Consider the following 14,420-nt stretch of genomic DNA (forward strand, 5'->3'; position numbering starts at 1 on the left):
ACGTTTTGGGGGCAGCCAAACAGATGTGGCTGTGCTGAGTAAGGGGGGAGGGCTGGATACGGGGCAGCCAAAAGGGTAGTCTCTGCATGAGCTCCCTCCATGGCAGCTCATTTGAGGGGGTGGGTCGGGGGGGAAGGGAGGCGGAGACAGAACGGAGGCAGGGAAACATACTCTATTGCAAGGGTAGGCAACCTGTGGCACGCATGCCGAAGGCGGGACGTGAGCTGATTTTCAGTGGCACTCACACTGCCCGGGTCCTGGCCACCGGTCCAGGGGGCTCTGCATTTTAATTTAATTTTAAATGAAGCTTCTTAAACATTTTAAAAACCTTATTTACTTTACATACAATAGTTTAGTTATAAATTATAGACTTATAGAAAGAGACCTTCTAAAAACGTTAAAATGTATGACTGGCACGCGAAACCTTAAATGAGAGTGAATAAATGAAGACTCAGCACACTGCTTCTGAAAGGTTGCTGACCCCTGCTCTATTGCTACATGTATTCTCTCTCCTTCCTTTCGTGGGGAGGAGGGATGCTAGAACATCACTGTCACAAAGCTGTGTGAAGCCAGGGGATTATCCCTTTTAATGCTAATACCAACAAGTGCTGCTTTTAAAATGCAGAACTAAGAAGGGACTAAAATATTGGCTCTAGGATATTTCTGACTACTTCTGAAAATACTTTTTTTTACAATGTTTTGTATATTTTTGGCCAGTTAATATATGTATGTGGTGTAACTTTGCTGAACATCTCAATGTTATCACTTCGTTTATTTCATATCTAGTTTGTGGTTCATTTTTTTCCCTTCTGTCTCACAGGTGTCTTGTTAAAAAGGAATAAAAATGTTTTGCTGCAACTTAAAATTTCTAATTATGTTGAATCAAATTACTCTGCAGTACTTACTGGATGACAATTGTGTAATTGATACACATCTCTGGTGTCTGTCACAGAGACAATGGGCAGTGCAAGCATTTTAAAAAAAATCAGGTTCCTGACAGAAGAGGAAATCAATGTTTAAATAACGTAATCATAAGCAAGACTGCAACTTCCTATGAGCTGTTGATTTGCATTCTTTTTGCTGCTTCCTCAATGTAGTTTTGTGCAAGACACTCTGCTAGGAAGGGCATAAAATGAATTTCCGGATGATCAAATAGGACAGGATGAAAGTAATGGTAATTCCACATAGGCATAGGTGTACAATGCCAAAACTCACTCAATGGGAGGTATGCTGTCGAATCCCTGATGGAAAAGCATGCTATTAAGACTTGGCTTCACAGTTTGATGTCTGCATTGCAGTTTAGAACACACAGGGTGCCACAAGGCTGAGGAACATAGCTATGAGAGAGCTGTACCCTTCCCATGAAATCCAGCATGTACCCACTTTCTTCTTTCCCCTCCACCTCTTCGTAGCAGCTCAACAACTGAGGGCTAAACCCTATTCCCAGCAGACGGCTCAAGTAACCTGGATGTGTGTTGGGAAAGGTCTAGGGGAAAACTAAATCCAGGCCTGCAGCCATTGCATTTCCACTCTGCAAAGAAGAATGGACAGTGGATTCACGTTGCCAAGAATCCCTTATCCTACCCCCCATCCCCCTTTTAGCTGCATACATAGAGTAGTGTTCTATAGACAGCACTTATGAACTCTGTAGGTTCCACCAATCCTACCCTCTTGCTTCATCACCCAACCATGGAGCAGAACTGCATTGCTGCCACTTCATCCCAGGCTCTTTGCCTTTGGGGGGAGGAAAAGGAAGGAGGGAGGAAGGGGATCTGAGGCTGAGAGAACTTTCTAACATTCCCAACAGATTTAAAAATAAAAAAATTGTGGAACAGAAAATCTACATTTTCAAACAATGTAACAATTCCCTTTTTTACAGCAATGTTGCTTATGGAGAATGTCATCTGAAAAGAATGTACTCCATTTTAATTCTGATTCTATACAGCAGGGGTCGGCAACGTTCGGCACGCGGCTTGCCAGGGTAAGCACCCTGGCGGGCCGGGCCAGTTTTATTTACCTGCTGACGTGGCAGGTTCGGCCAACCGCAGCCACGGTTCGCCGTCCCGGGCCAATGGGGGCGGCGAGAAGCGGCGCAGGCGAGCAATGTGCTGGCTGTGGCTTCTCGCCGCCCCCATTGGCCCGGGACGGCGAACCGCGGCCAGTGGGGGCCACAATCGGCCGAACCTGCCGCGTCAGCAGGTAAATAAAACTGGCCCGGCCCACCAGGGTGCTTATCCTGGCGAGCCGTGTGCCGAACGTTGCCGACCACTGCTATACAGTTTGAGCATTGGCCTGCTAAACCCAGGGTTGTGAGCTCAATTCTTGAGAGGGCCACTTAGGGACCTGGGGCAAAATCAGTACTTGGCCCTGCTAGTGAAGGCAGGGGCCTGGACTCAATGATCTTTCAGGGTCCCTTCCAGTTCTATGAGCTAGGTATATCTCCATATATTTGCTTAGCCCTCAGGCACTCATCTCTCCTCTCGTCTGTGTTAACTGTCATTGAACTGTGCTACGACTGTTTAGCATTGCCAACCATCAAATACTTTCCTGTATTTGTCAATTTAAGGCAGGCTCTACACTTTTTTACTGTAATTTTTGTAATTCAGATTATTACATTCACTTAATATTGCAGATAACAGACAAATAAAAGAGCAGATACAAATTAATAGAAAAACAGAGGCATTACATAAAATAGTTAAGTAATGGGATGACATGTAACATGTTTCCTGTATGTATAAACTGTGTGTATGTCAGGGAGAGTGCATAAGATCTATAATTCACTACCTGGAAGCATGCCACATTTATGATGTGACTTTTAACAGGTTTTTCTTTAGCAGTTCATAAAATACAATAGCTGTTATGAACTGCTCAGAGTTCAGAACTGCGTGATCACTTTTTTGGATGACTGTAATAGTCAAAATTACCATTTTTATTCTAGCAACAAGGAATTAAAGTTCAAGTAGCTGAGGACCTTTCAGCCTGGTGTGATGCTTGTTGCAACTGACAAATGATCATAAAACCCTCCATTATGCACTAAAAGGAACTTCTTGTTCTTTTTTTAATAGTATAGGATCAACTGGCTGTGTGCTTTTGTGTTTTCAGAAAGCAAAATTTAAAAACATAGCAAAATGGAAATAACAATCACGTGCTAGACCAATATCATTGATACTGTGTCTGTATGGGAGGTTCTCCTGCCTTTCACTTCCAAGGGATAGTGCCTTTCACTTCCAATACATGATAGGACCTATTAAGGGACAGCTAGAATAGAACATCTTTGATAGTGTGGTATAATGTTCAGCCAAGGTAGAACAGAAACCAGAGAAACCTATTTATGGAACTTATAGGTCCCTTGTCTCTACCCTGCCTGCTTCCAGGAACCTCGTTCTAGTGGGTATATTAAAAAATGAAGGACAAGATCCTCCAATGGAAGGAAGAAAAAAAAAAACAGGATCGGGCTCTAGTGGAAAGTTAGCTTCCCTGGGATCATCCATTATGATGGGATTCAGAGAGGAAAGGGCTGGAGAGAGCAGACCCTCACTTGTACAGCCCTCTTCCCTCCACCACCTACAGAGCACAGCCTGAAGCCCACACCCATGGAGGGGCAGGTGCACAGCACCAGGGCCAGTACCAGCATTTCATCTCCTTCCTGCAGCAAGAACTGTAAGCAGAGGATTGCACATTAGTGTAGATCACTCAAACCCTCCCCAGGCCAGTTATTTCTTCTGTCCCTCTGGTGTATGTGTAGAATAATTATCACAATGTACATCTTCTCATTAAATCCAGTAAACACCGTGGGAGAGTGACTTACTATAAGTGAGGTTGAGATTAGAGGACATTGGGCTCCCTTCTGTCTTCAATACATAGTGCTGACTTTTTAAGTAAAAGTTCAAGTTCTGGGCTTCTCCAGGAGATGTAGCTTAGGGGCCACTATCCCAGAGTAGTACAGCCAGGAACTGCCCTGCTTAAGGCAGCCTCACCTCCCAGGGCTACCACATGGTAGCTCTGCAACCTGCATTGACCCTGACTCTCAGTAGTCATGTGCAGTATGAGAACTCCTGCCCTGTCCCATACACGCTGGTGTTTGCACAGGCCCTGTGCTGGGGAATTCTCCTGTGGCTAGAGAATTTTTATTATTTAGCAGGTCCTCCAGGGCTCAGAAAATGTGAACCTGGAGCACTTTACCCTGTCACCACGTGAAATAAATCTGCTCCAGATCAGTACTGCCCAGAAGTCATTACCCTCCGTTGGCTGCTTGGCCTACCTGAAATTAATTAGTGGGCCTGGCCCATTTGCTAACATTTCCACCCTATACATGGCCTGCTCTTGTTGGCAGTCTCTAAAGAGGGATCCAGGCCTGAATGGAAATAGGGACTGAACTGATCTGTGCAGCCCTTGAGCTAGTCCCTCCTGCTCAGAGGTGACAGAGTATAGGGGCCCCTTGCACTGGCCCCCTCTGTTCTCTAGATACAGGTAGCTTCAGGGCTGAACCTTTTCTCCAGCACTAAATTAGCCTTACCCAGAATGGTTCAAGCTATTGCAAATGCGTAGGAAAGTGAAGGCGGCTGCTCTTGTCCCGCCATATATTTTTAAAAGAATGTGAACTTAAAAAAAAAAAAAAATTGCTCATTATTCTACCGCCTTGTGGGCTAAGCCCCAGCCAGGGGGCAGGGTTTTCAACTCTATTACCCATCCCCGCAAGGAGCGGCTCACAGAAGGAGCTGTAACCTTCAGTGTAGTGTGTCTCTCTCCTCTGCCTGTCATGCCCTACACCTGCACCTTCCCTCCAACAAGGGGTTCTGCGTTGTGAAGAAGGCCCCGGGGCCTGTGCCACTAACTCTGCACAGTAGCCAAACTCCCATGTTGATTAGCTCAACTGCCAGCCCCAATTACCAAAGAGAGAGCGGATGATTCTATTAGGGACCAGCTGTACTACCCTAGCCTCTTCCCGGGCTGCTCCCTGCCCTGGCTTTCTGCCTCTTTAATCCTCTGGACTGGAGTGGGGGCCCCGGCTGCGGGGGGGGGGGGCGGCAGACTCCCTGCTCCCCAAAGAAACCGGCAGCTGCTTCCTACCCTAGCCACAGGCCCCCAGCACAAGGGCTCCCCCTCTCCCACCCGTGTGGGACAGGCACCCTGTGCCCCCCAGGCAGGGGCTGACTGACAGGCAACTAGGGCTCGAGGGGTGCAATCAGGGCTTGCACCTGTCTCCTGCCCCGCCTAGTGCCCCCCCGGCGCTGGGCAGGGCTAGGGCCGGCGAGGCGGGGTCCCCCCGCTGCCTGGGGGCTGAGCAAGCGGCGCTCTGCGCCCCCCTTAGAAGCCGCGTGGGGAGGGGGCGAAGCCGCTCCGCCGCCGGCCTCTCCGCCCCCGTTCCCCAGCGCGGCGGCCAGGCGGCGCTCTCCGCCCTCGCTGCTGCGCCCCAGGCGCGCTGGGCTGGGAGGCGCGGCGCGGAGCCGGCAGCAGCCACTCGGCAGCGGCTTGGCACCGGGCGGGCGGATCCCTCGTCGGCGCTCGGGGCTGCGGAGGGGAGCTGGGCTGGGGGCTGGGGAGCGCGGCCGGCCGAGCTCCAGGGATTTAGCCGGCGCGGGGCTCTCTCCGATGGGCTGGAGCCGGGGGATAACGCGGGCGGAGCTGCGGTGAGTACAAGCCGCGTCCGGGCGCGCTGGTGTTCGCCTCTCTCCGCTGGATGGTCCCGCTGCCTGGAGGCGCGGTGAGCATCTGCGGCTCGCCCTGACACCGGCACCTCAGCGCCCTCCCCGGTGCAGGGCTCATTGGAGCCGGTCACTGGTTCTTTGGTTTTTTTTAAAAAAAATACAAAACCATCTGCAGACGTGGCAGGAGAGAGCTGCCCCGTCCTCGGCTTTAAAGGCACGTTGGCAGGGCTGCAAAGATGGCTTGTCTGCTTAGAAAACGGCACCTCTGTGAACGTGACCAAAATACGTTGTAATGCACCTTGTAGTGTTCTCCTAGCCTGGCTGGGGGCATGTTCCTAAATGTGTGATTGCAAACCCGTCAGGAGGGGAGGCGTGCATTCGGGCTGGGCATTTCACAGCATTGTGTGGGCAGATCTGCTTTCAGGAGCTTTCTGGCGTTACTCCTGTGGGGAAGGTAAACTTTTTGTGTTTACTGGCGCACTCCTCCATCGATTGATGATGCAGCCCGAAGCTGATTAGCAAAGGGATGCGATGGATGTTCATTTGTTGCCGGAGAAAGATGGGGAGATTGGAGGGGAATGAAACTGCCCTCCGAGTTGAACGGTTGTGAGACATCCCGGAGAACTGGGTGGGACTGGAGGATCTCCAGTGGTTAGGGGCTGATTGGATGTAGTGAAATCAAAGTGGTGGGGCGATCCGTCCCGGTAGCACTGAAGTTGTTGAATTAGGCTGGAGGGGTGTGTGTTTAGAAATGCTTTCTTCTTTCCGTGGGTCCCAAACACCTGTTTCGAAGTGATGTGTGGCTCCAGTTTGTAGGTGCTCGTGTTGCCTTCTAGCGAGGAAGTAGCTGGCATTTCACCAAAGTTTTTATTTATCTCTGCTGCTCTAACTCCAGTTCCAAAAACTTGACAGTGCAATATTCTTTTATTTATAGACAGTTATCGCTTTGCTCCTGTGCACACACGTCCTGTATTGAGGATTTGGCAGAGCAGCCAGTAGTCTTGCTCTGATGCTAATCTTTATTTCCATTAAGAATCCTGGGCTACCAGGATCCTAGCTCTAAACATTTGTTTCAGGCTCAATCTTGACATATACAATCTCAACTGGAGAGTAATTTTCTCTAAACCAAATTTGATTTCAATTGACGCAGCTGTTGTAGAAAAACACTGGGGAAATGTCATTTCAGGAGCTGTTTGAAAGACAGCTCGGTTTATATATTTACTATTGCTATTTTTTCAGGAGATTAATCTATATAGAATGTGGTGGACTTGCTCCTGTTATTTAAAACAAACCCTCAAAATGGACAAGTTAGATTCTGAAAATCACCAGCTAGGCACATGCAGTAACCCATGGTTTAGAACAGCTGTAATATGCACATTCCTATTAATTCAGTCTCTGGATTTACCTTTTCATTGTATATCTTTGTGGCTCTCAAAGATCCTTTTACGCTATGAACGCGTCCCTAGTACTAATTAACACCCCACAGGAGCAGCTGCAGTGGACCCTGCCAGTAATCTGTTTAATACTACGTGCTGGAGATTGAAACGATATAGCCAGTGATGTTATGATGCATGGTGTGAAAGATCCAGTCCGTGCAGCCGTGCTTCAAAGAGGTAGTGGCATAGTGTGAAGTTCAAGGCATGAGAGGAAAGAGAGATGCACAGGAACGATTTGTTCCTGGACTATATTTTCTGAACCCTTTTTAAGTCTGTGTTGGTTTAAGCCACTCCATGTTAATTTAATACAGGTTTCGTGGCGTAGCTGTCTGTAGTCAAGGAAAGACAATACTAACACTTACATTTTCTCTGCAGTGTGTGTGGGTTTTTTTAATTGGAGTGAAGAAAACTGCTGCTCAGGAGGTTTGTATATTTATAACTTTCTTCACTGCAATAGCTTCATGGGATCCACATTTTGGGCCAAATTCTGTTACACTGGTGGAAATCCAGAGTGACTCTAGTCATTGATTTAAATGGAATTGCTCTGGATTTACACTGGTGTAAGCGAGAGGAAAATTTGATCCATTTTTTGATTGTTAAATCATATAATCTTACTCCATCCTACCCCAGCATGACACAAAAGGCCCAATCCTGCAATCCTTACTCAAACGAAACTCCCACTGACTAGGACCTGCACTGCCAGGTCCTAACAGTGGGACAGTTCATGCTGTCTAGATCCACACACAAAGAAAATTCACTGCACCTGGCTCTCCCCTCTCCTGCCCAGGAAGAGGTGTTTTGAGCCTGCGTGGTACTGTTCTCCCTCCTCCTTCTTCCCGCTTCCCAAGACCCCTTGGAAGGAGCTCATTTTGGTTGAGATCTGACCGTGGAAGGGGGAGTGAGGATTGGATTTGCTGTCTGTTGGGATGGGGACAGGCCAGAGTGGGGTGGGATGTGTTGTAGGCACACACATTGTTTGCCCGCTGACTTCACAGAGGTTACCTGGAAGAAATAATACAGCAAAGGGCCGGGTTGGGGAAAGGCTGGGAGCAGTCATGCCAGGGGGAGTGCCTGGTAGTGCAGGTCCATTAGAGCCGTACTGCCAGGGAGATGTGCTGCATGGTGGGAAGGAGCTAGGGGCCTGTTATCCTTGGGAAGACATGGGGACTCCATACAGATTGCCTTGGCCTTCTGCTGCTCCCCTGGGATGTGCAGAGATGCCTGGGGCTCAGACAGGTTTGGAACAGAGCCTTACACACCGCTTATTGCATGGAGTCAAACCCCGTTTCCCTGTGGCATAATTGGGAGGAATACCGTGACTGTATCCTCTTGGAAACTTCCTCTCTGAGCCCCCTTCTAAGGGAATCACCATCAGAGGCAGTGATCAAACTCAAAATAATGAGCACTCAATATAAAATTGCACAAGAGCAATGGTTCTCAAACTTTTTTTTTTTTGCGGACCAATTGAAAATTGCCGAGGGTCTCAGCGGACCACTTACTGATCTTTCCTAATGTTGTTTGTACCGCTAGCTAACTATTGTAAAGCGCTTTGGGTAAATATAAAAAGAACCTTAATTTGTTCTACAAATAAAAGCACACAACTCATATTTTAATATCAGTAGTCTTACCTTTTTAATGTGATGGATGTGCCCTCTCTCCCCTGCCATGGCAGCCCCCAAGCTGGGGCTGGGAAGGAGGGGGATCTCTCCCTCTCTCCTCCACCGCAGCAGCCCCCAAGCTGGGGCTGGGAAAGAGGGGGGGGTCTCTGGCCGCCTCTTTCTCTGGCCACTGCAGCCCTGCACACCCCAAATCCCCCCTACTTCCTCTTCTCACCCCACTGCCCCCTCCCGCCTACTCTCTATTCCACTCAAGGCCACCATCTCACCTTACATGTGCATCTTATCCAGGGTCCAGGCACCTAATTAGTGGAGCCACGCCTGTGCAACTCTACTAATTAGGTGGGTGGCCCTTCATTCTTTCATGTGCGGCCGCCCAGGCGCGCATCTTATAGAGAACTATCCATGGACCACCTGAATGGAGCTCGTGTACCTCTGGTGGTCCACGGACCACAGTTTGAGAACCTCTGCACTAGAGTGTATTAGTTTTATACTGGAAAAATTCTCTGCCCTGGGACTGACACATTCCTTGCAAAGAAGATGGGGAAATTTAACATTCTCCTTTGCTGCTGCATTAACCTGTCTTTCCCATTTTGCAGTGGTTTTAAATGATGTAATTCCACCCCTTCCTGCTTGTCAGTTTAGAACAGTTGGAGATCTTAACACTTCTCCATTGGAACCTGCTGTGCTTCGAAAGCACAGAGTTTTAAATAGTCTTAATTTGATCAGCAAAGAGGAGGATCATATGCTTATTGAACCCTATATCACAGCTCCCCCAGTTTAGCAGAGGAAGAGCGCTATGTGATGTTAAAACATAGCATGTTTTACTGAAGAAGAGCCATTAGTCGATGGGAAACAGAAAACATTTTTATTGCCCCATCAAGCCGGCTTTCTCTAATGATGTTCAGTTGAAAGGATTTAGAGTGGTATTTAATCAAATTTAGGGACAGTAATATTAAAAGTCCTTAGAAATAATTAGCAGGCTTCTTTAGAGTTTTGGTTAGTTTAGCTGGGTAAGAATGTGATTCATGATTTTCACATCACTGGCTGCGTGTGGTACTGTTGTGTGTAATCTGGATAATGTTTACAGATCTTTCCGCAACCAGGCTCTCTGCAGTGGTCCTTGAATTGCCTAAGGCTTTGCTTTATATACTTCTTTAGCAGAGAGTTTTCAAAATTATACCTGGAGGCCGACTATTTGTTTATACTAAAGGACACAGGACACTAATCGACCAATCAGCAGGCTGGTGTGATGCAACAGGAAATACTTCTTCATGCAATGCACAATTAGTGCATGGAACATATTGCCACAATATATCATCGAGGCCAAGAGTTTAGCAGGATTCAAAAGGGACTAGACATTTATATGGATCACAGGCATATCCCGGGTTAGAATTGTAAATATGAAAATAAACAAGAGTTTTGAAAGGGATATAAACCTCCTGCTTCAGGGTTTACGCCAGTGTCTAACTACTGTGGGTTAAGAGGAGACTTTCCTTTGGGGGCAGGTTATTATTATTATTATTTAGTTGTATTACTGTATGCCTAGGAGCTCTAGAATATCTCTGCTGTACAAACACAGAACGTAAAGATGGTCCTCGCCCCAAAGAGTCTAAGACAAGAGACAACAGATGGATACCAGTATCAGGGGGTAGCCGTGTTAGTCTGTATCTACAAAAACAACACGGAGTCTGGTGGCACCTTAAAGACTAGCAGATGGATACAGACAGATCAATGGGGGAGAGTACAAGGAAAACAATGAGACCACATTGGTTGGCATGAGAGGCTGTGGTTTCCGCATACCAGCAACCTAGCCAATGGCAAGGTTTTTGTAGACTTCACAGCAAAGGAGAGTTTTCAGGAGGATAATGTGTCCGTTTTGTGGATGTTTAGGAGGAGCTCCTTCCAAGTGTATTATCTCATAACTGTCTACAGCACCTCCTCTGAGGCATCTGGAATGTCCCATCACCACTGTTGGTGCCGGGATCCTGGAGTAGGTGACCTGTGTTAGTTTGATCCAGTGTGGCAATTCCTATGTTCCAAGAGGGTCTTTTAAAACTAGCCCAGCTCCACAGTATCTAAGTCTTCCCTGGGTAAATTAAATTTGCATGGTGAGATCAGTCTGCTTTCTGCTCTTCTCCTGTCCTTGCATAAGGACCCTGTACTTGACAAATTATAGGTAGGCTGGTTATGGTGGAAATATTTTGTCTAAGTAAACTTACTCCTGTGCATCCCTCACGCAGATGGGCTTCTTTAGGAATGCAGAAATCGGCCAACTTGATGCTTCGTTGGGATGGTACCGTATTCGTTTATGTCCTGACGTTGCTCTTCCTTTGTGTTTCAGAACAGAGAAATGCTATTCTTTGCTTCCAGGGCTCGATCCTGCCAAGTGCTAAGCACTCTGGCCTTGATCCAGCAAGGCACTTAACCCTGTCATTAACTTCACGCATGTGAGCAGTCGCACTAAAGTGCTTTGCTGCATCCTGGCCCAAGTGCTCAGCACCTTGGCAGTGTCAAGTCTGCTCTCCCTAAATGTTGGGAACGGATCTCCTTCTGCCTTGAATGAAAAGAGTAATTAATATGAATATTTCAAATAATGTCAGTATGGACCAGAAATCTCTCCTGATTAATGCTTAGTGCTTTTCATCTTCAAAGTGCTTAACGAACACTAATTAGTTTCCTAATGAGACGTGTGGACATTGTTATCCCCAAACCTGTGCTATGAATACTACGCCACAACTGCCCTGAAATCAGGGGTGACATTCAGTTAAAACAGCAAATTCCTTGATATTTCTGAAATGCTCTCAAAGGGCCTGACCTGACCCATCAGCCATTGGAATCAATGAAAAGGCTCCCATTGACTTCAGCGTCTGTTGGATCAGGCCCAAAACCAAAATACTCTCTGCCTGCAACGGTAATCAACAAGCATGTTAAAATACTATCAAATGATAACCTTCTATCCATGCTGAATCTTGCTCAGGTGTAGTAGGCAAGGAGTGGTTGTGATCTCTGATTCAGGGCTCCCTGGTCCTGGGACACCTTAGAGAGGGAAGGGTTTTGCTTTTGTGTTCTGCCGCAGGTGTAAAGTTCCTAAGGTCAGCAGAAGATCAGGTATAGCAGAGCTCAGCTTAGCCAAGCCCCCGATATGTCCCTTTATCCCCCTTTAGGCAGGGAAAGGGGAGATATCTGGCACCGGCGTAGATTTCCTCTGTACAAGGGAAATTCTCAGCTGGGATCTCAGGCTGGCGTAAGGCCACTTTATACTGCTTGCAAAGTGTATTAGCATACTGGAGAATATGGACCAGTGTATACAGTATATACATATAAATATATATAATAGGCGTGTGTGTGTTAAAGGTTGGTAAGCAAACCCTGGTTGTTTCCAGTTCTGACATTTAACTAAAGTCACTTGTGGCTCTGAGCTGCCTCTCTGCATGGTTTTCCTTTGCTTTATTTCAGCACATTCCAGGAATATATACCAAGAGAATGGCTGAACTTTAAACACAGAAGAATTTGCTTTGCATTGTTCACACTTTCTAATGCGCATACCTGACATTTAGAGAGAGTGCATGGCAGGCATGTGGTCTGCCTCCATCACCAAAGAGTTGTACCCACTCTGTCAATAAGGTTCACAATCCTTAGATACTTCAGGATCTTCAACTGCTGGAATCCCAGGAAGCTGTGATGCCCAGAAGTGCCTTTTTCCTTTTGTGTTTGATATGAAGATTTTTGTCTAGAGCTGGTCAAAGATTTTCCGACTGAACAATTTTCTGCTGAAAATATGGATTTGATTATGTCAAAATGTTTTGTGGGAATATACTGATTTCACTGACATTTTTATGAGATATCATTGAAACATTTCATTTTGACTTTATCATAGTAACATTATATAATACACAGATATTTATAATGTTGTAAATTATATAACATAAAAGTTGAAACAAAGGCAACATGAAACATTTAGACTTTTCTGAAATGAAATATGTAGGAATATTTAGTTTCATGATAAATTCCAAAATTTCTACTTTTCCATCCCAGTTTGGTACAAAACCACATTTTGAAATCTCAGAATTTTCCACAGGATGGAAATTTTGTTTTTCACCCTGCTCTAATTATGCCCATACTATAGTTATGAACTTTCAGATTGACTTGCTCGGTGCACTCTGATGTTCACTGGTATTATAAATACTGTGGACACACCTCTACCTTTTTAGAGCATTTTCTCATCTAAATTAACCCACCAGTTCTATGAATGACCCAATGGGCTTTCGGTGGTGCCTGCTAGATCATAAACTCCATCAGTGAATAGCACTTCTAGTTCTTGTGCTCTTTACTGCAGTTCTGCACCTGGCATTTATGAATAGACACATTAGTAATTATTATTCATCTTATTTTTCATCTGTTGCTTCAAGGGGAAAAAAGTCCTTTAATCTTTTATCTCCTGTTAGAAGTACATGCCAGGTTATTTGGCTGAAGAGAGACTTCCCTTCTACCTCTATCATTATTTTAAAAGCTTCACCATAGTTTCCCCAGCTGATTTTGTCCTTTCCCATTTGGCAAACATTGACCGTGTTTCTCCTTATTTAACGCATGTGAAATGTAACTATTTCTTTCTGTTTATAATCTTGGTTCTGCCCCAGCAACTCAAGGATGTCAGCAGTGAGAACAGTATTTATCAGCTAACTGGTGTAGTACAGTACGTTCCAGGAGGAACTCTAAATACTGAATTGAGAGTCTTACCATGGTCCTGATCCAAGAAAGGATCTCTGTTCAGGGATGTGTTTAAAGTCCTACTGAATTCAACTGAACTTAAGAAGATGTTTGCAGTTAGGCATGTGACCTCAAACTTGGGCCCATGGGTCCCCAGGCGATGCTTAGGCCATAATGACCATCCCACAGCTCACCTGAGCAACCGGAGAAGGAAACCAGTGATTTGCTAGCTCACAAATGGCTCTTTTCCTTAAGCTCCTGATTGGGGAAAATATCCTGATTGGCTGGGGATCTCTATATAAGCTAGGAAGAGGCACAGGAAAGAAGTTATCTGAGCAACGAGAGGAATCCCTGCTTGCCAGCCACTATGGACCTTTCCTGCTTACCTGAGCCCTGCATTCCTGCTTGCTCCTGGTTCCTGTCCTCCTTATCCCAGACCCCCATCTGTTCCTGCTCTCCTGCCTCACTCCAGTTCGTAGGTGCTGCATCTGCAGTCATATAAACCTCATACAGCATGTGTGGTATTGACAGCATGTTCCATGGTAAACATTAATAGCAATTTATCTTATATGAATCAAATCAGGTTTAAGAGAAATCCACATATACAGGAAGATACAATGTTCTACATTGTTATAAACTGAAGGTCTGGTGCTTCTTTATGTTGAGATACCCGAATACAGATTATCGGAATGATGAGTATGCACATATGGAGTTTCCCTCTAATTCTTCTATTGGATGGGGGATCCACCAGAGGCAAATGGCATCCGCTCAGTGGATTGTTGACTGCGCCCTTCCCTTCTTTGTTTCCTGCTATTGCTGGACAGCATGCTTGCTTCCTACAGGAGTCATGCTACTGGGACTCTGCTATCCCATCCATAGCTGCCCCTGGGACCACTCTTAGGGAAGTTTCACACAATAAGGGGAAATAAGTATAAATTACTATGCTCCATGGATTTGAGAGAAGTGGGGAAGAATCTGCAGATGCCTCCTGGCCCTCTCAACTCTCTCCC

At 46.2% G+C, this 14,420-nt stretch overlaps 1 protein-coding gene across 1 annotated transcript in view; it reads left to right on the forward strand.

Moving 5' to 3' along the window:
* The first annotated feature begins 5,534 nt into the window (after positions 1–5,534).
* The window catches only part of RASGEF1C (RasGEF domain family member 1C), a 108,971-nt gene continuing 100,085 nt past the window's right edge, over positions 5,535–14,420 (forward strand). Inside the window, exon 1 of the mRNA XM_054038643.1 lies at positions 5,535–5,630. The gene's annotated coding sequence lies outside the window, so the exon portion shown is untranslated. The remainder of the gene's footprint in view (positions 5,631–14,420) is intronic.

This window comes from Malaclemys terrapin, chromosome 8 (genome assembly GCF_027887155.1).
Source record: "Malaclemys terrapin pileata isolate rMalTer1 chromosome 8, rMalTer1.hap1, whole genome shotgun sequence".
In the NCBI taxonomy this organism is placed as follows: Eukaryota; Metazoa; Chordata; order Testudines; family Emydidae; genus Malaclemys; species Malaclemys terrapin.